The following is a 23,459-nucleotide window of genomic DNA, read 5'->3' on the forward strand; positions in this document are numbered from 1 at the left end:
TCTTCCACAAATTCCTCTAGAAATACCCCACAAATTTAGTATCTCTATAAAAAACAATACATTTTGGTAGACCATGTAGCCTCACCACCTCTCTAAATTTTTTTTTTTGCAATATGCATTGCATCATGAGTCTTGCAGCATGGAATGAAATGTGTCATCTTAGAGAACCTATCAACCATCACAAATACTGAGTCATTGCCCCTTTATGTCCTTGGCAATCCAAGAACAAAATCCATACTTATGTCCTTCGAAGGCTTTGATGGAACACACAATGGCTGATAGAGTCCATTATTGTGACTAATTCCTTTTGTTGTTTGACATACTTGAACACTATGCACAAAATTTCTTATGTTGTATAACAATTGAGGCCAAAAATAATGTTCTCTAATAATGGCAATGGTCTTATCTTGACCAAAGTGTCTTTCCATCCCTCCACTATGTTTCTCCTTGATCAAGTTCTCCCCCATAGAACTCTTTGGAATACACAGTTGACTTCCCTTGAACAACATACCATCTTGAATCATATAATCTAACCACCAGGTCATGTCATGAGTAACAAGTTCTTTACAAGCCTTTCAAGCCTCTGCAAAGTTAGGATCCTTAGGGTATAGACTCTTGAGTTCATCAAAGCTAACCACTTCAACCTACATTACTGTCAACCAAAATTGTCTCCTACTTAATGCCTCTACAACCCTATTAGACCTTCCACTTCTATGCTTCAATACAAGTCTATAGCTTTGCATGAACTCTAGCTATTTCAAATGTGTCTTATTCAATTTACCTTGGCTATTTAGGTACTACAATGCCTAGTGATCAGTATAGAAGAAAAATTATTTTGGCAACAAATAATGCCTCCATTTCTTTAAGGCTTGAACTATTGCATAGAACTCCTAACCATAAACAAAATACTTCTTCTTTGCATCATTCAATTTTTCACTAAAATAGGCAATATGCTTACCTTCTTGGCTTAATACAACCCCAATAGAATTGCCACTAGCATCAAAATCCACTTGGAACACTTTATTTAAATTAGGAAGTGCCAACATAGGCTTCTCTATCACCTTCTTCTTCAAGAATTCAAAACTTCTTGCAGCTCATGTAGTCCACTTGAACTCTTTTCTATCCCTTCTTATTGTTTCAATTAGGGATGCACATATACTACTAAAATTCCTAATGAACTTCCTATAAAAATGAGCCAAATCATGGAATGACCTCACCTCAGTGGCAAACCTTGGAGTAGGCCATTCCAAGATGACCTTCACCTTCTCTAGACTTATTTTGAGACCCTCAGCTGATACAAAAAAACCCAAATATACAAAATCCCTTTTGACAAAGCTACACTTCTCCAAATTAATCAATAATTTCTCTCCCCTCAACCTCTCAAGGACACTATGAATGTGTGATAAATGTTCATCCAAAGACTTACTAAAATTCAAAATATCATCAAGAAAGACAATAAAAAAATTTCCCAAAAGTTTCTTTAGCACATCATTCATAAGCCGCATGAAGGTGCTTGGCACATTGGTCAAGCCAAAGGGCATGACTAACCACTCATATAAACCTTCCTTTCTCTTGAATGTAGTCTTCCACTCATCTCCTTCTTGTATCTATATCTGGTGATAGCCATTCTTGAGATCTATATTTGTGAAGTACTTTGCTCCACTCAGATAGTTCATATGATCATCCATTCTTGGCAAAGCCTGAGAGTCTTTACACATTCTCCACTCTCCATCCTTCTATGGTGCTAGCACTATAGGTGCTACACATGGACTCAGGCTCTCTTGAATCAAACCTTTCCTCAATAGCTCCTAAACTTGTTTTTTTAGCTCCTTAGTCTCAGTAGGAGTCATCCTGTGAGCACCCTTGTTAGTTAAAGTAGCTCTAGGGACTAAATCTATTTAATGACTAATTTTTTGTACTAATGGCAACCCTTCTAGAACATTATCAGAGATGAAATCTCCATACTCACTTAATAGACCTAAAACTTGAAGTGGAATCTCACTACTACCCTCCTTATCTTTTCTATGAATGAAAGAATAATACACCTATTGGTGTTTCATTCCATCTAGAAATTTTATTCCATCAACAAGACATACCCTAGCACTATTGCATACCTTTTCACCCTCCTTTCTCAAGGGCTTCAATTTGAGGTGAACTCCATCCTTCATCAGAGAGTTTTTATTTGCATGAGCATCATGTATATCATGCTTATAATACTATCATAGACTTCCCAACAATAAATGGAAAACATCCATTGGAATGATGTCACAGAGAGCCTCGTCATGGTAACTCCCAATCTTGAACTTTACCAAACATTTCTTACTAATGAGGACCTTATGATCATCCTAAACCCAAGAAATCTGATAGGGTTGGGGGTGTTTCTCCCTCTTGAGCTATAGCTTTGAGACCATCTCCTTTGACACCAAGTTTTTAGTGCTTCCACCATCAATAATCACATTGCAATATTTACCCTTGCACTTGCACCTAGTATGAAAGAAACTCCTCCTTTGTCCAAGTTCATTCTCACCACTTTGTAATACCATTTCATTAACTGGAACCTCTCCTCTTTCTACATCTTTTGAATGTGATGATTGTGCATCATCATCCACATGAGCAACCCTTTCTTGACCATCAGCTCTCTTATCTTTCCTTCCTTGGTAGTGAGGGTATTTGAAGGCATGATGACCTTCTTCATTACAATGAAAATAGGTACCATAGAAACCTCCTCTTCTTGAACCTTGTCCATTTCCTATACCTCTTCCCCTCTAATCTCCAAAGTTTTGATAACAGAAGAGGTTGAAATCTTCATTCCTCTAGTTTAAGCTAGTACCAACATCTTCATTTTTCTTTTGGTTTTCATTTTGGCCTCCAAATGACCCACCACTACCCCTTCCTCCTTGACTGCACTCTCTTTGCCTTCCATCAAACTTTTTGTTTAACTTCTCCTCAACTTGCAAGGAAAACTAGTATTATTCTTTAATGCTAGTAATTCTAACCAGACTTAACTCCTCTCAGATGCTAGGTCTTAAGCCACTAAGGTAACGAGAAACCTTCTCCTTGTTTTCTTTCACATGCCCTACCTTAATTAGGACTCAATAAAACTCCTCTATGTATTCTTGGATAGATTTTCTTGCTTGCTTTAACCCTTGCATCTTCTTGAAGAAATCAAGCTCATAATCAATAGGAATGAACTACTTCTTTAGTTTCTCCACCATGAGACCCCATCTTGTGATTTTCTCCTTTACTCTTCTATTTCTTTTCAACTAAATCTCTTGCAACCAAATTTTGGCATGGTCTTTAACTTTGGCCTTTAAAAACTTAACCCTATCAGGGTTCCTTATATCCTCATACTCAAAATATTCCTCTAGCTCATTGATCTAGTCGATCAACTCATCTAGGTTTAGATTTCTCAAAAACATGTTGACATAAATTTTAATTCTTTTTCCAAGCTTGGAAATGGCCCTAAAAAGCTTCTCCTCTACTTATTTTAGGAATTCTCCATATCCTTCCCCTTCCTACCCAATATTTCCTTATTCTTCATTTTCTTCTTGAATTTCATTGCCTATGACAACATTAATCCCTCTACAAATCTCCTCCTATAATGCTTGGACTTGTCTCTAAAGGGCTCTAACCTTAGGAGTAACAACTCTGGCCCTTCCACTATGCTCCCTACATGGGGGAGTATTTTTTGTATAAAAACCCACAACCATGCAGTCCTGGTGCAAATTGCCTCACAATTGGTGCTCTATCTACACACTTAGGAAAACCTTCTCTGATACCACTTGACGAGGGCACAATCCAAGACCAAAAAATCAACACAATAGGAAAAGGGGAATATTATTATCATAAGTGATCTACTATTACATTTATTAAATTGATAATAGACTCAAAGACATGCCCTATGGACTTACAATATTGTCTAAATCTGGAGAAAATCCTCCTCACAGTACCCTCTCCCAAACTCCACCAAAAACTTCCTTTACAATGCTAGAAATGTCTTTAAGTACTCAAATTAGGTTTATGGTTAGGAATAAATTCTAGAATATGTCATTTGACATCCACCACAAAAATAGAAGGTTCTAGAAATCATGTTAGAAGTTGGTGTAAAATTAGAAGAATCTAGGAATGGTACTCCAACTTCTGGGAGGCATAACTTTTGATCCAGGACTTTGATTGATTAATCATTTGTCAGCATGAATGATGATGCTATGGGGGAGAGTTGTAGAAAATTGATATGATCTATTCATGACTTTTTTTTTCATTTATGACAACATAGTAATAATTTTGTAAAGACTAAGAGAGTAGCAGACTATGATTTTTGTATTAAGAACAATATATTACTTCTCTATTAATGCATAGTTTCTAGCACATATTACAATATGCTTTTGTTACAAGGGTAAGTTTATAGAACCTAAATTGATAGTGTACAAAAAATATGTTTGATCTCTAGAGAACCATATGGAAAAAAAGTATTAGAAAAGTTCCTATTGTGTGATTCTTGTAGTTCATCACAAATATAATGAAAGGTTGTGTAGTTGTAAGAATTTGTTTATAAATGTGAGTCAACAATGTTAACTAAATGTATATTTATTTAATTAACATAGTATAATTAAGTAGAAATCTGACTCAAGGATTTATTATTGAGTTTGGTATAAAACAAAGATGTTTTCTGTGTTTAACACATGATGTGTAGAGAAGACTTGCAAATTATTGAGTAGTAGAATGATATAGAAGTAGAGTGACTTACCAATGCATGTAAGTGACTTTAAAGATTATTATTACTGAATACAAATTTTTAGAACTGATTGCATAGTTTGAAGGTGAAGAACTCTAATGTACTAGATAAAGGAAGAAGTAAAATCTTGTTTCACATCTATTATTCTGAAAGGAATGGTACCAAGGTCAATTGGATAGTAGGTTCATTGATCTGATCCTAAAGCTATTTGGATAGTGGGTTCAACTACCTTCCACAAATCCTAACAGGGATTCAAAATCTCTTAATAGGGACTCATATATATTGAATGTAATTAATTAGACTCCTAATAGCATCTAGCCTTTTACAAGGAACATTTATATTAGTACATCCTCTTGTGGGTATCATTCCCATCGAGTTTTACCCTCTAATCAAGGATTTTCCTAGTTAACATATCTGGTGTCATTGTGTATATATGTCTTTCATGATTTTTTATTACATTTCTCACATCATTAAGTTAGATTAATATTGATAATGAGTTTGATAATTATATAACTAATTCACCCCCCTCCCTCTCAGTTATATTATGAACATTAATTACAATTGGTATCATAGCATGAGGTCCTTGAAGAAAGGGTTCAAAAACCTATGGAGATCTATGGTGAATATGTTAAAAAAGGAAAGTCCAAAATTTGATGGCACCAATTTCAATAGTTGGAAGGACAAGATGAAAACTCATATTTTGTGCATGGGTCTAGGATATTGGGTTGTAACCAAGTTATCTAAGGAGATTACGAAAGAAAATGATCTTGAATGTTGTACAAAGGAGCAGAGAGAAGTATTTATGTGCAACATAAGGAAAAGAGAATCTATATTGTCAACTCTATCTGAAAGTAAGTATAGTAAGGTAAAAATAATCAAAACATCTAATGAAATTTGAAAAACTTTAGAAGCTAACTATGAGGGTTATATAAATCCAAAAATATTTAGGTTACAAAACTTGCATTGCACATTTCAAGATGCTAGAATGATGGAAGATGAATTTGTAAGAAGTTATATTGGTAGAATATTTGAGATTGTTGCAAGAATCAAATCTTATGAAGTAACCAAATTAGATGATGAAGTAATATGGAAGATCTTAAAAAGTCTAACACCACCTTCCAAGATAGTAACGTAGATGATCTAGCTGATGATACCCTATACTAAAAATTTCACCAAAGAAAAATTGCTTGGTAGATTGGAAAATATGGAATTTGATCTAAAACAATCTAGAGAATCAGCAAAAGTTGAGACAACATTCCATGCATTAAGTGTTAAACTTGGTCTAGAAAAGAATACAAGAGCACAAGAAGACATTGCCATTAGTAGTAAAATTGTTGAGGAAAAGATCAAAGAAGGAGTAGATATTCTTGTGGAAAGAGAAAATGATGGTAAGAATATTTTAAAGTGTTGGACATGAAATGAATATGGTCATTATGCATCTAAGTATCCTAAAAGAGAAAGAAAGCATAAGAGAATATTCAAACCTAGAAGACCTAGGAATTTCTGATATGCTAATGAAGAAGAAGAAGAAGAATCTAATCAAAGCAAAAGTGAAGCTAAATTGGGATTAAAAGCTATAAAGGAGGATGATCTTGACAAAGATATTAGAGTAGATAGTGCACTGATTTCACAAGTTGAAAGGAAAGATTGGATCATTGATAGTGGTTGTTCACATCACATGACTAGTGATATGAGAAAATTTGTCAAATTCAAAAGTCATGATGGAGGGATTTTCAGAGTAGGGAACAATGTAACCTATTGCATTACAAGAATTGGATCTATCACACTTGATGGTAAAACAAAAATTGATGATATTTACTTTGTTGATGGATTGAAACATAACTTGTTAAGTGTTAGACAACTTGTGGAAAAGGGTTACCAATTATATTTTGGTAATGACATGTGCATCATCAAGGACAAGGAAGGAATTTTTTTTGGTATTGGCACAAGAACTATAGGTAATGTATTTTAGTTAAACACCATTGAAATAACATGTTTAGTAGTCAAAGTTGACAACAATTGGTTATTGCACAAAAGATTTTTTCACAAACTTTTATAAAATTGTGAAAGCTAGAAATACACTTGTTGTGAGAGATTTACCTAAGATCACTAAGCCCACTAAATTTTTTTGTAAGGAATGTATCTTTTCTAAGAAAAAGAAAATTTCATTTCTTAGCAAGCAGTTTGGTACTACACAGAAGCTAGAATTGGTCCATACAGATTTAAGTGGTCATTCAAGAACAAGAGGATTCTATGGAGAAAGGTATTTTGTGTTTTTTTTTAATGATTTTACTAGAATGATGTGGGTATCTTTTCTTAACAAAAAATTAGAAGCATTTGATAAATTTAGGACATTCAAGAAAAAAGTAGGAAATGAATAGGGAGCAAAAATCAAGAGCTTAAAATCTGATAGAGGAGGAGAATTCGCTTCCAAAGAATTCAACATCTACTATGAAAAGCATGGAATCAAGAGACAACTATCTTCAACTCATTCACCTGAGTAGAATGGGATTGTTAAAAGAAGAAATAGATCAATTGTTGAAGTAGTAAGAGCTATGCTATTTTAGAATGATGTATCAAAGACATTTTGGAGAGAAGTAGTCAATATAGTAGTATATATGTTGAACAAAGTATAGATCAAGAAAGGTATGGAAAAAACACCTTATGAATTATGGTTTGGATACTCACCATCAGTCAAATATTTTAGAATATTTGGGAGAAAATGTTACATCAAAAGAGACAATGATATCGGTATGTTTGATCCAAGGAGGGATGAACGTATGTTTCTTGGCTATTCATTAAAAAGTAAAGCCTACAAATATTTCAATTACAGAACAAAGAATATAGTAGAATACACAAATGTGAGAATAGATGAAAATTTTGGTACCAAAGAAAAGATGATGGATTATAAATCTAATGAAGATAACTCTGAGATGACAAATAGATACAATGAATTATTTCTCAAGACTAACAATGACTTGTAGAATAATGTGCAAACTAAAAAAATAAGAGAAGAACATAGTACACTACCTATAAAAATAGTTGAAGTAAAAATTGTACACCAAATAAAAATATGATGAGAAATCATCATACTAATCAAATAATAGGAAGTAAAGAAAAAGGAGTAATGGCAAGAAGTAGAATCACTGAAGAATTGTGTCTAATATCTTAGTAGAACCAAAGAGCATAGATGAAGAAATCAAGGATGACCACTAGATGAAAGAAATGAAGGAAGAACTCGAACAATAGTAAAAAATGACACATGGGAACTAGTCCCTAGACCTAAGGATAAGAATGTGATTGGCACAAAGTGGGTATTCAGAAACAAAATGAATGAGCAAGGAGAAGTAATAAGAAAGAAAGAAAGACTAGTATGTGAAGGCTATTCTCAGCAAGAAGGAATAGACTATGAGGAAACATATGCACCTGTAGAAAGAATGGAGGTAGTTAGAATTTTCTTGGCATATGCAACAAATAAAAACTTCAAAGTATATAAGATGGATCTCAAGTCAGCATTCTTGAATGGAGAACTTGAAGAAGAAGTTTATATTGAGTAGCCAAAAGGTTTTCCTTTAACAGAAGAGAAGGATACAGTTTACAGATTAAAAAAAGCCTTGTATGGATTAAGGCAAGCATCTAGAACCTAGTATGCGAGGTTAGATAAATACTTAGCAAAGCTTGGATTTGCCAAAGGAACAATAGAGAAAAACTTGTACTTGAAAGAAGTAAAAAATGGTTTGTTAATAATCATTGTATTTGTTGATGATATTATTTTTGTAGGAAATGATGAAGCCAATAACAAATTCCTAGAAGATATGAAGAATTGTAAAAATTTGGTATAGCTTTGATACCATGTAAGAATTTGGAATAGCTTTGGTACCAAGTAAGAACTTTCCTTAGGGAAAAATTCACCCAAGATCAAGGAACTCAAGCACAAGCACAATAGTAGACCAACAAGGTATGATCATAATAACAATATCCAAAATTGATGTATTGCTATTCAATGTTTTATGTTCATACACACTAGGAGTTCCTGTATATAAAGGCCTCTAAGATGCATCTAGAATGTCTCTAGAAGGTGATAGGAGATAAAATAAGCATCACAACTAAGCACAAGTCTTATCCTTCATTGTAGATGAGAAGATAAGTATGACATAGTGTATCTTGTGTAGAGATGTTGTAGACACCATGTGCATAAAAAGAGGTGTAACTTCTTATATTGTCAACATGACAACTCACAAGAGTACGCATACTCCTAAGTGACTAACTAATAAATAATTAAATAGTACATTAACCTAAGTAAACTTAAGCTCATAAAAGCTAGGATAAAATGCATAATGGGTCCTGGCTACAAGGCCATATTAGGTACCCATGTACAAATGCCATGAAATCTCTCATAAAGTGGAGAAAGAGGGAAAATCTCATGAGAAAAATTCTCCCCCAAAAAGGGAGATGAAAAAACAAGATGCATGGATGGATAGAGTAATTAAGACCTCCCCATTATGAAATTCATCAAGTATATACAAGAGAGAAGTGCAAGAAGGAAAAAACCCCATAAGAGGAAAAATCCCCCCCCCCCCCCCCCCCCCATAAAAGAGAAGAAGAAGGAGACAACGTAGTCCCCCCCAAATATAGTGTGTTGATCAGTGACAGCTGCTCCAATGTAGAAGTTGATCCATGAGCACTAAATAATGTGTCTCCCCTTTGGAAGAAACAATGGCAGAGGTATAAGTGAGATGCTTCCCCTATGTGTAGAAATAATCTTGATGATAAAAGGTGTCTCTAAAACCTACGCAATTGTCCCTGTGTCGATACTAACAGTCACTCCTTCCAATACTTCTAAGATAAAGTGCAGATCTTGTAAGGATGTATGTAGAACATGCCCTAAAGAACCAATTTTCTCCTCAAATGATAAAGAGACCTCCTACCACTACTATACATAAGGATCCACAATAATATCAACATGGTAAGATTGATCATGTAGAGAATGGATAGAAGGGTTAGAGTGAGCCCTCATAACAACTAAAGAAGGATCTTCTTCATCAAAGAGAACATGTATATCATCAATATTGACTCCCAAATATTCTATGTGGGACTCTACAAAAAAAATTGAAATATATTTCAAGAAGTCATCTACTAATGCTGGAGCTATCACTATGGCTGTGGATGAAGTAGTTGCCTCAACAAAAAGAAGGAGAATGTCATCGATGATGTCTCCTACATTTTCAATGTGAGACTCCATGAATAGCTCCAAAATGTCTAGAAGGAAGTCATTACATAAAGCTAAAGTAGGAAGACTTGGAGGTTCCTACTACACTAAATTAGAAGCATTTGTGGCTAGAAGTAGATCAATAGTAGCAACATGAGCATTAGGAGGTGTGATCTCATCTAGAGATGTAGGTGCCAAAACTAGAATTACTAGTTGTAGAATGTCTTCAAGAAATGGAGGAACTCATCGATATCCATATGCTTCCCAAAGGACCATCCAAATATCATGAGGAAAACTTGCCATGCGAAGAGGAGCAAGACATTCCTTAGTCATACTTTTATATAGAAAGCCAAGAAGATTATAAATATGTTTCCAAGTAAAATTAGTTGGTAATATCTATTAATAGAGATAAGGAAGGATTTCTTGATGTTCTTTGAGATGATCAAGCATCAAAGCACTCAATTTATGATAGTTCCTTATTGTCAACTTTGGTCTAACACCAAACTAACATGTATGACAAGACTCCATGAGATCAATCAATGAACCCCTCCAAAAATGCAAAAGAGAATCAGAGAAACCCCTCCCAATGTAAGATTTAGGTACTTAATAGCCACTTTCCAATTTAGGGCATATTTTTAAAAGTAGTATTTCTATTGAAACAAGCCTATAATCTAATTGAAGATCTAGCAAGTAGACAAAAAAATGCACTTTCAAAAAAATGGAACCTGATTATGTGTCCAGATGAGCCCATACTAAGCCATTTAAGTGGAAAAAATTGGTACTTGTGATTTGCAAAAAAGTTAGGAATAGAGAACTTAAACATCCTACACCATTGTGTAGATCACCGTGTTATATCCCAAAAAAAGCTCAAAAAATGGAGTTTGTATGAGGGAAATATTGTTGTTTGAAAATCACCTCTGTTATTATTTTTCCTAAATCACTGTTGTCATGCCTCCAAAAATCAAATGACTCTTGATTTCACCTCAGATGTCCAATTTTGAGGAAACAAAGTCAATTCCGGAGTTTTTTAACCTTCTAAATGTGATGCAAATATCTAATTTGCACCAACAAGTTCCAATCTTCACCTTAAAAAAATCTCTCCTACTAGCTTGATGGCCAAAAACTTTCCAGAAAATAATGCAGATCCAAAAAACATAGTAGAGATGCAAATGATAAAATATGAAGATCTAAAGTTTAAATGTATAGATCTAAAATGATCATACCAATTTCACAAACTAGGCCTTCAGGTTTCAATTTGTAAAAAAAATTACCTCAATTTTAACTATAGCCTACGGTAGGCAAAATTATAGTCAAAATTCACCGAATCGATGTTCCAAACACAATGGCAAGGTTTTCTTTGTCTCTAGACACTTCCAATGACTATTTTACTCTAGATCTAAGTCTAGGTCCTCCAAGAGGTGAAGCAAAAATGGTCTCCAATGGTTTTGTGAAGAGAAACTTCCTCTGCTTTGATACCATGTAAGAATTTGGTATAGCTCTGATTCCATGTAAGAATTTGGTATAGCTCTAATACCATGTAAGAATATTTCGTAGGAAAAAATTCACCCAAGATCAAGGAACTCAAGCACAAGAACAATAGTAGACCAACAAGGTATGATCAGAATAACAATATCCAAAATTGATTTATTTCTATTCAATGTTCTATGTTCATACACACTAGGAGAGTCTATATATAAAGGCCTCTAAGATGCATCTAGAATGTCTCTAGAAGATGTTATGGGATAAGATAAGCATGGCAACTAAGCACACATGTTATCCTTCATTTTAGATGAGAGGATAAGTATGACAAGGTGTATCTCATGTGGAGATTTTGTAGACACCATGTGCTTAATTAGAGTGTTGACTCCTGTGTTGTAGACACCATGTGCATTAAAAGATGTGTGAATTCCTATGTTGTTAACATGATAACTCACAAGAGTATATGTACTCCTAGGTGACTAACTAATAAATAATTAAATAATGCATTAAGCTAAGTAAACTTAAGTAAAGTGTAAATAATAAATACTTATTTATACCTACAAGAATGAATTTGAGATGAGTATGATAGGAGAGATGAAATTTTTCTTAGGATTACAAATTGTTCAAAATAAAGAAGGTATCTTCATTTCTTAGACTAAGTACTTGAAATATTTTCTAAAAGGATTTGGAATAGAAAATTGTAAACCTATTGGAACCCTTATGGTAACTAGTCACAAGTTATCTAAAAGGATGAGACACCTACTGTTGAACAAAATAAGTATAGATCTATCATTAGAGGATTAATGTACCTAACTCATAGTAGACTAGATATAGCTAATTTAGTTGGAATTGTGGCAAGATTTCAAGTTGATCCTAAAGAATATCACTACACAAAAGTAAAAAGGATATTCAGATATCTAAAAGGGACATTTGATTATGGCATTTGGTATGAAAAAGTAATATTTTACTCTTTTCACTTATACTGATGTTGATTAGGCTGGAGATATGGATGATAGAAAAAATACTAGTGGAGGAGCATTCTTTCTTGGTGGAAGATTTGTTTCTTGGCTTAGCAAGAAACAAGATTGCACTTCACAGAGTACTATAGAGGTAGAATATGTTGCACCAACAAACAGCTATAATCAAGTCATTTGGATGAAGTAGACGATGAAGGATATTAGAATTACATTCAAAGAGCCTATTATCATTTACTGTGATAACACAAGTACAATTAACATGTCTAAAAACCCTATCTTACATTCTAAGACTAAGCACATCTCTATAAAGTATCATGTGTTGAAAGAGAAAGTTGCAAATAAATAAATTAGACTAGAGTATGTTCACACTAAGGAATATATTGCAGACATTTTCACAAAAGCCTTACTAAAGGATACATTTGAGTACCTAAGAGGTATGCTTGGGGTTATGCCCCTACCTAATTTAGAGTAGAAGATGCAAAAGTTCATTAGCGCAAGTGTTAATGATCTAAGTCTATCAAAGGATATATAATAGCCTAATATTATGATGATATCTGGTTATCTGGTATTTGGACATACCTCTGATTATGTTATGTGATGGATTTAATGCTATGGTTATTTACTTCATTCCTATGTTGTTATACTTTATGCGAACGTGAGTGATGTAAATAGATTATTTTAATATAATTAAATAAATGGTTAATTAGGCGATTTAATGCATTTATTGGTTTGACTATGTTATTATATGCAATTGCACTTGATTGTGTTGTTCAGTGTGCAGGATTTATATCCCTGGTAGTGGCACATGGAGTAGTGATTCAGCCTTTCATATTTTACCAATGTCATCCTTATATGGTCAACATATCTTTTATTAAAATGTTTAATTTAAACCTTTCTGTGATTATTAAATCGGAACTCATTTGCATTATGTGATTAGACCAGTAAGCGTGTCTATGCATTTAGAGGTTCGCATTGTCACGAAAGTTGTTTAAGGTGATTTATGTGTTTTTAGGTTTTCAAGATTTTTAATTATTTTATTTTAATTTCTAGTAGCTTTGCCATAGATGAATTCCTATTTATAGGAATAGCCTATTTTCATTTGGGTTGATTCGGAGTTTAACTAGATTGGATGGTTAAATGCCCTAATCAATTATTCACCCGAAAAGTGAATAAGTATCCAAAGAGGAATTTAATTCCTCACTTCTCACTTTTGAATTGGAAAGTTGGAGAGTAAAACCCAAAATCCTCTTCATGAGGATTTATTGTTTTGTTCGTTGTGGGAGCTACGGGTGTAGGATCGTCGCGAGGTTGGGCTCGTTGGATCCAACTCAGGGAAAACTTGGATTGTCGTGATTTTTAGCTACTTCTACGAGATATTTATTTTATGGTTCAGATTCCCATTTTGCCCTTTTGGCTGTGAGGTAGGGCTTTCTTGTTTTATTTTTTTTCCTCCGTTTCTGCTTTTGTTTTTGGTAGCCATTTGTTTGGAGGCTAAGAACTAGTGTTCCCCTCCATTTCTATATGCTATTTCTACTCGGTAGGGCAGGTATGAACATTTCCCTAATTTTTGGGATGAGGGTTTGGAATTTTACGCGGTTATGCTGGCCGTTTTTGCATACGGTATTTGATTCCATTTATTTTTGGATTTTTGGGGTTTTTGAACCCAAAGGCCAAATGGGTTTTAATTTTGAAGTTTTCCAAATTTTTGGAGTTTTTACCTCGTTTTGCGTATCACCCTGTTTTCTTTGGTTTTCTTGGCAAAATGTGGGTCGTGGACCTGGATGATCCGTTTGGATATTAGTCAGACCACTTTTGCACCTTTTTTTACATTGGGATGCATGTTGCACCCGTACTCTCGACTTTGTGTTTGGTTGAGTGATTTGTTTCCTGTTATAGTTTCGTTTAGACCTTTGCTTTTGTTTCGTGAATGCTAGGATTCATGTAGAATCCATATTCTCAAATTGAGGCCGGTTGAGTGAGTTCATGATGTTTGGTCTTCTTACATCATTGGGATTCGTGTAGAATCCATACTCTCGGATTGAGACTGATTGAGTGATTTCATGATGTATGATTTTATTGGCTTTGGGATTTGGGTAGAATCCATCCTTCCCTTGTTGCTTTTAGTTGGGTGTTTTCTTTGCATTGTGTTCTCATTCCTGTCCTTGTGTTGTGATCTTCGTGATGGTGGTGTGCCACACACAAGTATGTGCACGTACATTTGTTGGGTGACTTATGAGGCCCGATCTTCTATGAATTTGCCGAAAGTTATGATCATTGGGGTTAGCATGGGAGCATGCATGCCCATAGGCACTTGTTGTAGGATGAGCATGGGTAGGGTAGGGTAGCATCTGGAGGGGGCTTCTATCTCGCAGCTCGACGTTCATGGTGTCGGAGGTTGACAGAGGATAAGAAGTTTTAAGCAAGTGATAACTAAATAAAATGTGTGATTGTTAATAAAACTTAAGATAAGTAAAATGTGTGAGCACCTGATTAAGTTCGAGGACACAATGTGTGAGCACTCGATTAAGTTTGAGGACACAATGTGTGAGCACCCATTTAAGTTTGAGGACACACGATCTGAGCTTGGGCTTTTTGATGCCAAACAACTCTCCAAGATGTTAACCCCTACATAGTAGCCTATTGAGTGTCTGACCAGGACCTATACTCCTTGCATTGTCTTAGGTTCTTGGTTGCAGCCATGATACTGTCTGGTGTGAGTGTTAGCCATGGATGTTGTGATTTTTGTGTGTTTGTGGTTGGATCATTATCTCCATTAGCACGACGGGTGTGGACCTATGGGTGCCACGTGGTTGGGAGGCGTAGCTACCTTCACCACTGCTAGGGATTGGTGTACAAAGATGATCCTTTTTCCTAGTGCGACCATTGCTGGATGTCTTCACTTGGTACTTCAGATTTTGGAGTATGCTTTCTTGTGATTTATGCTTTCATTGGGATGCTTGTATATCATGTTTAGATGATGTTATTTTACTTGACGCATTCCCTTATCATGATGTTGAGCATATGATTAGATGATGTGATTTTTTTTAGAAGAATATCTGTTGCTTACTGCTGTTTAGCATGTGATAGGTGATGTCATCTACTGTAGGATTATCTTATGCGTTATCACTAGCATGTTAGATTTCCTTATGCTAATATTGTGCATGTATTTAGTAGTGACATCCCTATTACGACAGTACTGACAATTTGGTCAGTGGCTTGGTATGTTACGCACAGGGGATGGCTAGGGCCCATGATGGTCTTATGATGCTATTGATGGTTGGGAGGAACTGCGTACTTAGTTTGATTGTTTAGCTCTCTATGATGCTTATTCAGTGTGTTCTTTGCTGCTGTAGTTTAGATGGATTGGTGTTCTTCATTCTATGTTGTTCTTGCACTCGAGTGTTCATTCCTCGAGCCTTTGTGGATTCGGTACTCCCTAGTGTGGAGGTTCTTTGGTCTATTTTTTGCCTTTTTGAGTTCTAGAAGTGTCTTTGTTTTCTTTGGGTGACATTTGTTCAACATGGTGCAACACTTTAAAAAGTATCGCACGCCCATGCATACTATGTCATATGACACTATAAAGTATCGCACGCCTTCTTGAGAAATGTCGTACGACATTGGAAGAGTGTCACACGCCTTCTTGAGAAATGTTGTACAATGCTGAAAAGTGTCGCACACCTTCTTGAGAAATGTCGTACGACACTGGAAGGGTGTCGCATGCCTTAAGGAGAAGTATCACCCTCCCTTAGTAAAAAGTGTCGCATGGTTTTTGTGAAAAACCTGCGCATACCATTAGCAAGCACTTTTCTTCATGATCCAATCTTTTTGAGAGTGGTTTTGGATACCCTTTTGGGCGTTCTTCGACCCTATGCTATTGCATTTTGGATTCTGTCGATTTCTCTTGAAATTGAGTTTTCGTGTTTCTGCTTTAGTCTCTTGGGGTTTAAAATATATCATTTAAGTATAAGAAATACTTAAGATATATTTTAATATATGAAACAAATCATTCGAGATAGGTTTTAGACCTCTCGGAGATAAGTTATGGATTCTAGGAAATTTCAGGGCTTCAGAAATCTAGACTTAGCCAATTTTCAGGGCTTCAAGATTTTAGGCTTAGGCAAATTTTAGGATTTTGCATTTTACCCCAGCTTGGTGTTTTGTTGATGAGTGGTCTTTTTTTGTGCCCTCATCTTGTTGTGGTGGTTGTTGGCTTTTGTTTGGGTGTGTCAGCTAGGTAGTGGCATTCAGAGATTCATTGGTTGTCGGGATTGTGTTGAAGTCTTTCGTTGCGATCTTTGTGATCCCTGTATGATGTTGTCTTGTGCATTCATACTTGTGAAAAAAAAAAAAAATCTTGGCTTGATTTGAATCCTTGTTTCCAAGGATCTCCGGGCGAGGCATTACAATCTTCATAAAAACTCTCACTACTTGATGAATATCCACCTGGTGAAACCTGCAACCCTATCAAGATAAATAAGAATTTACTTGGCTCTTTGTTCCAATAGAAAACCTATCTAGACATAAAACCTTAATGGATTACAAATGAGTTTAAACTCTTTATTTTTAAACACAAAATATTGTAGACAATAGAGGAAGGAGATGAGAATCAAAATGAAACTAAAGAGATTCTTGCTTAATTGTGTTCATTTCCTTGAAATTATACATTAATATGCATGAAATTGAAATATAGAAATGCCTAACAGATCAAAACTAGCTTTATTATCTTCACTACTACTGATCATACAAGAGAAATATCTGTTTAAGATATTTGGTGGAATTAGAGTTATGGATCCAACAATGTGGTCTCATACTAAAAATTTCCAACTAACAATGGTCTCACAATGAAAAACTAGAACCCTTGAAATGAATGAGAGAAAGAAAGATATAGGAGGAATTAATTCCCAGATCTATTCTATGTCTGACATGAGTCCACTAGGAAAACTTCTCCAAGAAGTTAAAATTCTCTCTCTAATCTCTCCCAACAAGTAGTGAATCAAATCCTCCATCATTTTGCCTCCAAAAAGCATAAAATATCTCAGATATTTGATGGAAAACATAACTAATTTTGATGCCAGATCTGAAATCAAGGCAAAGGAAAAAAATCAGTTAAATGACCTCTAGAGGCAACAAAAATGTTTAGAATTCATTTAGGCTTCAAAAAACTTTAATATTTTCCCTCCAACCCATTTTTATGCTCAATGATGAATTCTATTCATTTTGGTGAGAATGCCCTAGAAAATACAAATCTACTTATAGACTAAACTATTGAAGATCTGTGCAAATTTTGACCCCATATTCAAAAAACTCATCTCCTCCTAGTTCCAATGGTATATTGGAGTCCATATTTTGGGGAGAAAATGTCCGCTGGTAGCAGTTCAAAGTTTTAGACTCCAACTATGGCTCTGAAATTGCACTTGGGAAAATATAAATAACTTTTTCAAAAGTTAAAACTATAGCTTTAAATCAAATTTATTTAAAATTTGAGCTTGCATGTTCAAAGAGGAGAATAATAAAAATATATATTTTTAATCTTGTTGATCTTTCCCTTACCTCTCCAATCCACCAGTGCCACTTGTATGCCACATGGTGAAAGATTATTATCCACTACAACTCCTATCAATTTCTTAAAATTTTTAGGAGGTCTCCATGTCTCCACCATTGAAACACTCCCATTTTCCAATGGCAACATGGAAACCTTCAAAATCTAGACTTTTTCAGCGAGCTATTCTTTCAAGTCAAAATTTATTGACCTTACTTCCACTAGCCATAGTGGGCCCCTCCATTCATCAAGCCTTGAATCCACAATGACCTATTCCTTCAAGTTATTTAAGACATATGCATCTTTGAAAAAAAGCACAAAAGAAAATCCCTATATAGGTGATATGGGATAATACAAAAGCTTTTCCCCCCAATCTATTGTTTGGGCATCATCTACTATGGGATACTCTATTCCCCTTTATGTGGATGTGGCTTGAGCTTGTGGAAAAGATGGTGTCTCTAGCCATGGGAAATCTTCTTCATTTTGTATGGTAAATATCTTAGATGTGATTGCTTCCTCCACCGTGAGGTGCCCTTCTTAGTCTCAAAAAAATGTTCCCACACATGGTATGGGCTATTGTTATGCATCTACTATGTTCTTGTCATCTCCCCCAACATCTTCCAACATGGAGGGAGCCCTTTCTATAGGTCTCCTCTTTACTATGTTGACCTCTTTCATCTCTCTATGAAGAAAACATGATTCAAGAGAATCTACTATAGTGGATGCTTCTTCTTCCTTTGCATGTAGGGGAAAGTCTGATCAAAATGTTATGTCATGTTGAAGTGGGTGGTTCTCTCTCCTCTGTATCATGCCCTACCATTAATTTGGGTCATAGTTGTTATGACACCTCCTATGATAACTATGGAAATAAATCCTCCAATCATAAATAAATCCCACATATTCATCCCCTGGAGAGGAAAATTCACATAACCTCCAAATATCCTTCCTACTTTACATTTGATGATTTTCAAAATTGTCGCTATCCTTGCCTTGAATGTTGGCATCCACCTCTTGTTGTGGTCTTTCCTTTCCAATGTTGTGGCCCCTTGTGGCTTCATAGATGTAGTCAAATTTCTCCTTCAACATAGAGATAATTAAAGGCTATGAAGGTAGGTTTTGACAATGTTTATTAATCTTCAAGGTAATATTTCTTTTGCAGATTGCCTCAATTTTTTTTAACTTTAGGTGATGTAAATTTTTTTTGGTAGAGGTAGCAAAGGTCATACTTAATAATGCCAATTCCAATAGTGTTTTAGTCTTTACAATTAAAGTAATCTACACATGTACCTTCCATCTTCTTACAACATAGGCCACTACCTTTGATGGATTAATGGGCCCTAGATTGATTTGATCTCCAACAACTGATGCTTTTTAATGGGACTACACTCTTCATTTTCTCTATTTTATTCATGCCCGTGCATTCTTTGATTCTTCCAACTTTCATTATTTTGCATTGAAAGTGAAACTTTGGCACCATAGCAAAACATCTTTACAACTAATTGGCCACATGCTCAATACTTTGACACATTATTTCACAAATATGACCTCACAATTAGATGAAAATAGTCGAGCCCCAAAGTGGGTTTAGCTAAAAAGAATTTGAATAAAACACCTGAAGATTTAAACTAATCTACTGAACCTATCATACCAAATGAAATCAAATTCAATCATTGAACAATCACTTGAAACTCATTTTCAACCTTATGAAAATTTTCCAATTTCATGCCAAGAGGTCCTCTAATTGGCCTTAACAACTAAAAAAAATGCCTGATCAGTCTCTAGAATTGAATATACTGATTCTCTATTCCACATACTTTTACCATGTCAAATCTTTTCTCATGATGAATTCTTAGTCAAAAGATATTTATTGTCAAAGTTTCCCTTTTAGAATTACCTACAAGAAAACATGTTAGAAAACCATAAACTTGGTTTGGATTTGGCTTTGAAAATAGGGAAAAACTAGCACTTGGGGGCATGAAAACTGGGGCATTAGTTCATTGTCATGAGAAAAATATAAATCTAGGATTAGGGCTCATGATGAATAACTAGGAAAATTTGGCCAGTTGTCAAAGTAGGCTACTCGAATTTTGCAGACTAGAAAAAATGGTAGAAAATTATTTTTTGCAAACAGAATGGACCTAGGAAAGTGTGTAAACGGATTCGTCAAGACTTGAAAATTGTCACAATTAAATTAGTTTTAGAGAAGAACATAGTGTTACATTCCATTTGATCTCACCTATCATAGATTCATAGATATGACATCAAAAACAGGGGTACTGACTAATTTGCACCTTTTGACAACAGTGAAACTTTACAAATCACTTTTGGAATCGCATTCAAAAATTGATCAATCACATTTTTCATAAGCTCAAAATTGAAGCATAGCCAGTCTTTGACCTCTTAAATGCAACAAAAAAGTAATTTTCTCATTTTGGCCAACTGGGTCAAATATAACAAGTCAAATAGGGCCTTTCAAAATTTTGAATAATTTACATCAGCATGACAACAATAAATGACCAACTTTGATGGATTTAAAACCTAGTCAAATGGATTCAAAATGACTCAAAATATGAAATATAGGTTCTATGGTATGGAAGCTAAATATTCCCATTGTAGTGAGTCATGAAATATTATTGGGTGTGAGATATTCAAATGCAAACAAGGTCTCCTGTCGCTGTGTGAGACTTGGGCAAAAATGCAGAATCAGACATTGCTCAAAATAAGACGTCACAAAATGGATTAGAATGGAAATTTATCTTCATGGGATGCATGGATAAATTGAATGCATGGTGTTAAAAATATTAAACACCTCATAGGCCTCAAATGGACAGCCAGGTACATATGCATCAAAAAGCATTTATAGGGCTTGATTTTTTTTAATGGTACTCAAAATCAAGGCTACAATTTTGACTCCCAATAGTGGCTCTGTTTGGGGATGCATGTCCCTTGTATGCATGGAAAGGATTCAAATATTTGGGAGAAGTAGACCACACACACTTGATAGCACAAAACTTCTCTCAAAAAACTTTATTGAAAGCAAAAAAAACTACTCCTACTATGTACATATGATGGCCCCGAGCCACCAAAATTTTATAAAAACTTTTATCTCTGTCATAAGTCTAATTTTTATCTGGATTCTCATAAGGTAAGTTGGAAAATATCTTTCTCAATTTCACCAATTAGATTAACATCTTGAAACACATCAGTTGGGAAAACAAAATATCTTTCTTCATTCTCATAGTGCATATACAAATCAGAATGAACTTCTACATCACGTTCACTATGAGAAAGAAAATTAGCATGCTCATGTAAACTAGAATCATTTTGAAAACTATCATCCACATATGACTTTTGCATTCTCTCAAACGAAAACACAAATCTTTGGTATTCTACTTCATTCAATGAGTTACATGAATCAATTTGTAACCCACCTTGTGTATCTAGGTATGAAGATTTTATGAAATCTAATCACTGCCTACTTGTAGTCTTGTTACTCATTAAACTAGATTCATCTTTTTCTGAAACCTCTTCACATTCTTCAAACAATGGGTTAGTTACCAAGTTAGAAAACCTATCATGAAAGTGCTGATCTAAACCATGTTGATCACAAACATTTTATCCATTTAACAAAATGTTCGAATGAACCTTGAAATTATCTTTACAAGACTTATCAGCACATAAAGAAAATCCACATTCAGGTTGACAACTTTCTCTATTTTCCTCTTCAATATATGAAACATCAAGACACATTATACCAAGACCAACATGAGAAGAATCTAAAGCAACAACAACTTCTCTTCTTTCACACCCCTTGCATCCAACAAGTCTTCATGTGCAAAGACATTTGAGTTACTATCATATACACCTCCAAAATCTAACAAAGATTGGTTGGATTCTATATCTCTTTCCACATAAACTTTGGGGAAGTAACTTGATTGAATTAAGAAATATTATGATGGAAAATATGAGAATCCTTAGAAACACTTACATGCTTTTCAAAATCATGAGCCAACAAAGCTAAAATTTCATCAAGGCTCAAGAAGAATGCCTCACAAATCTTCTCATGGTTGTGATTATCATTTGGATGATTGATCTAGAGGATAATTTCACTAAAATTTGAGGTATCTCCAAAACTCCAATAATCAGTACCATGTTGAAGTCCTCAAAATTTTGAATCTAGTGCAACTTGAATGATAAAAAATAGAGTCTGTATGCTTAAGTTATGGCTAGTCAAAGTAGGGTCAAACCTTGGGTCAAAGGCTATCAAAAAGGTGAAATATTGAACTCTCCAAAACTGGTTTAATTTAGCATCAAATTAAAGGTCTTGTTGAGAGCTTTTTGATGATGTTTGTTTCATCAAAATTGGAGGCCATATGCAAAAGATATGCTCAATCAAAGTTGGTTGACCAAAATAGTTGATAATGCGGTATATCATGTGAATGACATCATCATGGTGTCAGCCACCCAATTAGGTAATGACATGTGGCATACAAGCATGATTAGCATGTGGCAAGGTGATGTGGTAGTGTATAGTTAGCAAATGTTGACGTGGCAAGTCACCAACCAATAGGAAGGTGCCACATGGCACTTATGTGGCAAAAGGTGTTGGGTTTGTTTCAAAAAAAATATTGTTATGGGTTTCGAACCCATAACTTCCTACTCCATAAGTTGGGCGGTGGCCATTATGCCACAAATGGTTGTTTAAACTATATAAGTGAAATATGTTATTTAACATTGTAATTGTCACCAAATATGGTAAAGGGGGCTTGCTTGTGGGGTTGGAACCCCCAACTGGCTGACATTATAAAATCTTAACTGTCGCTATGCCAACACTAGAGTTTAAGTATGTTAGTAGTGTAGTTTATATTTATCTACTAATAAACCACCAACCTTATTGTTATAAGGGTCTTTTTTTTATATTGTTAAATTGTAAGCCCTAGAAAACTAGTAAATACCAAAAGTTAAAATGGAAAAAGGGGTTTATCTAAGGGGGAAGTTGCTAGATTACTTATTTTTCCAAAATATTGTTTTAGCCTATTTTAGGCCATTTTTATGTATAAAATGGGGTAGGAGGCCATTTTCAAAGCATTAAGATTATGAAAATTATTGTGATTATTCAGTCTTTGAGAGGAATCAGAAGGATGACTTATTGCTGAGAAAGAGAGAAAATTCTAGAGGATGCATTTTAAATCCCAAACATTAGAGCAATTTAATGTTGATTTTCTTGAAGGGTTGATTTGTCACACATTGTAATTGATTTTTAGAGTTAATTGGAGTGGTCCACCAGTTGGAGCTAGACCCAAAGATGTACTCTTCACAGGGTGAGCTCTAAGATCAAATTGTGTTGTGCCTCTACTATCATTTCTCTTTCTGTCATTTGAGTTATGTGTTGTTCTTTTCTACATCTGAATTATGTTAATTTTCTTTAGTAAAAGTATTAAATTAATTTTACGTAATTGATTAAGAATTCCACTCTATCAATACTTAATTCTTCTTCTTTGTAATTTTCAATAGTTTTAA

This window comes from Cupressus sempervirens, chromosome 2 (assembly GCF_028749045.1).
Source record: "Cupressus sempervirens isolate cs-2001-9-10 chromosome 2, ASM2874904v1, whole genome shotgun sequence".
Lineage (NCBI taxonomy): Eukaryota > Viridiplantae > Streptophyta > Pinopsida > Cupressales > Cupressaceae > Cupressus > Cupressus sempervirens.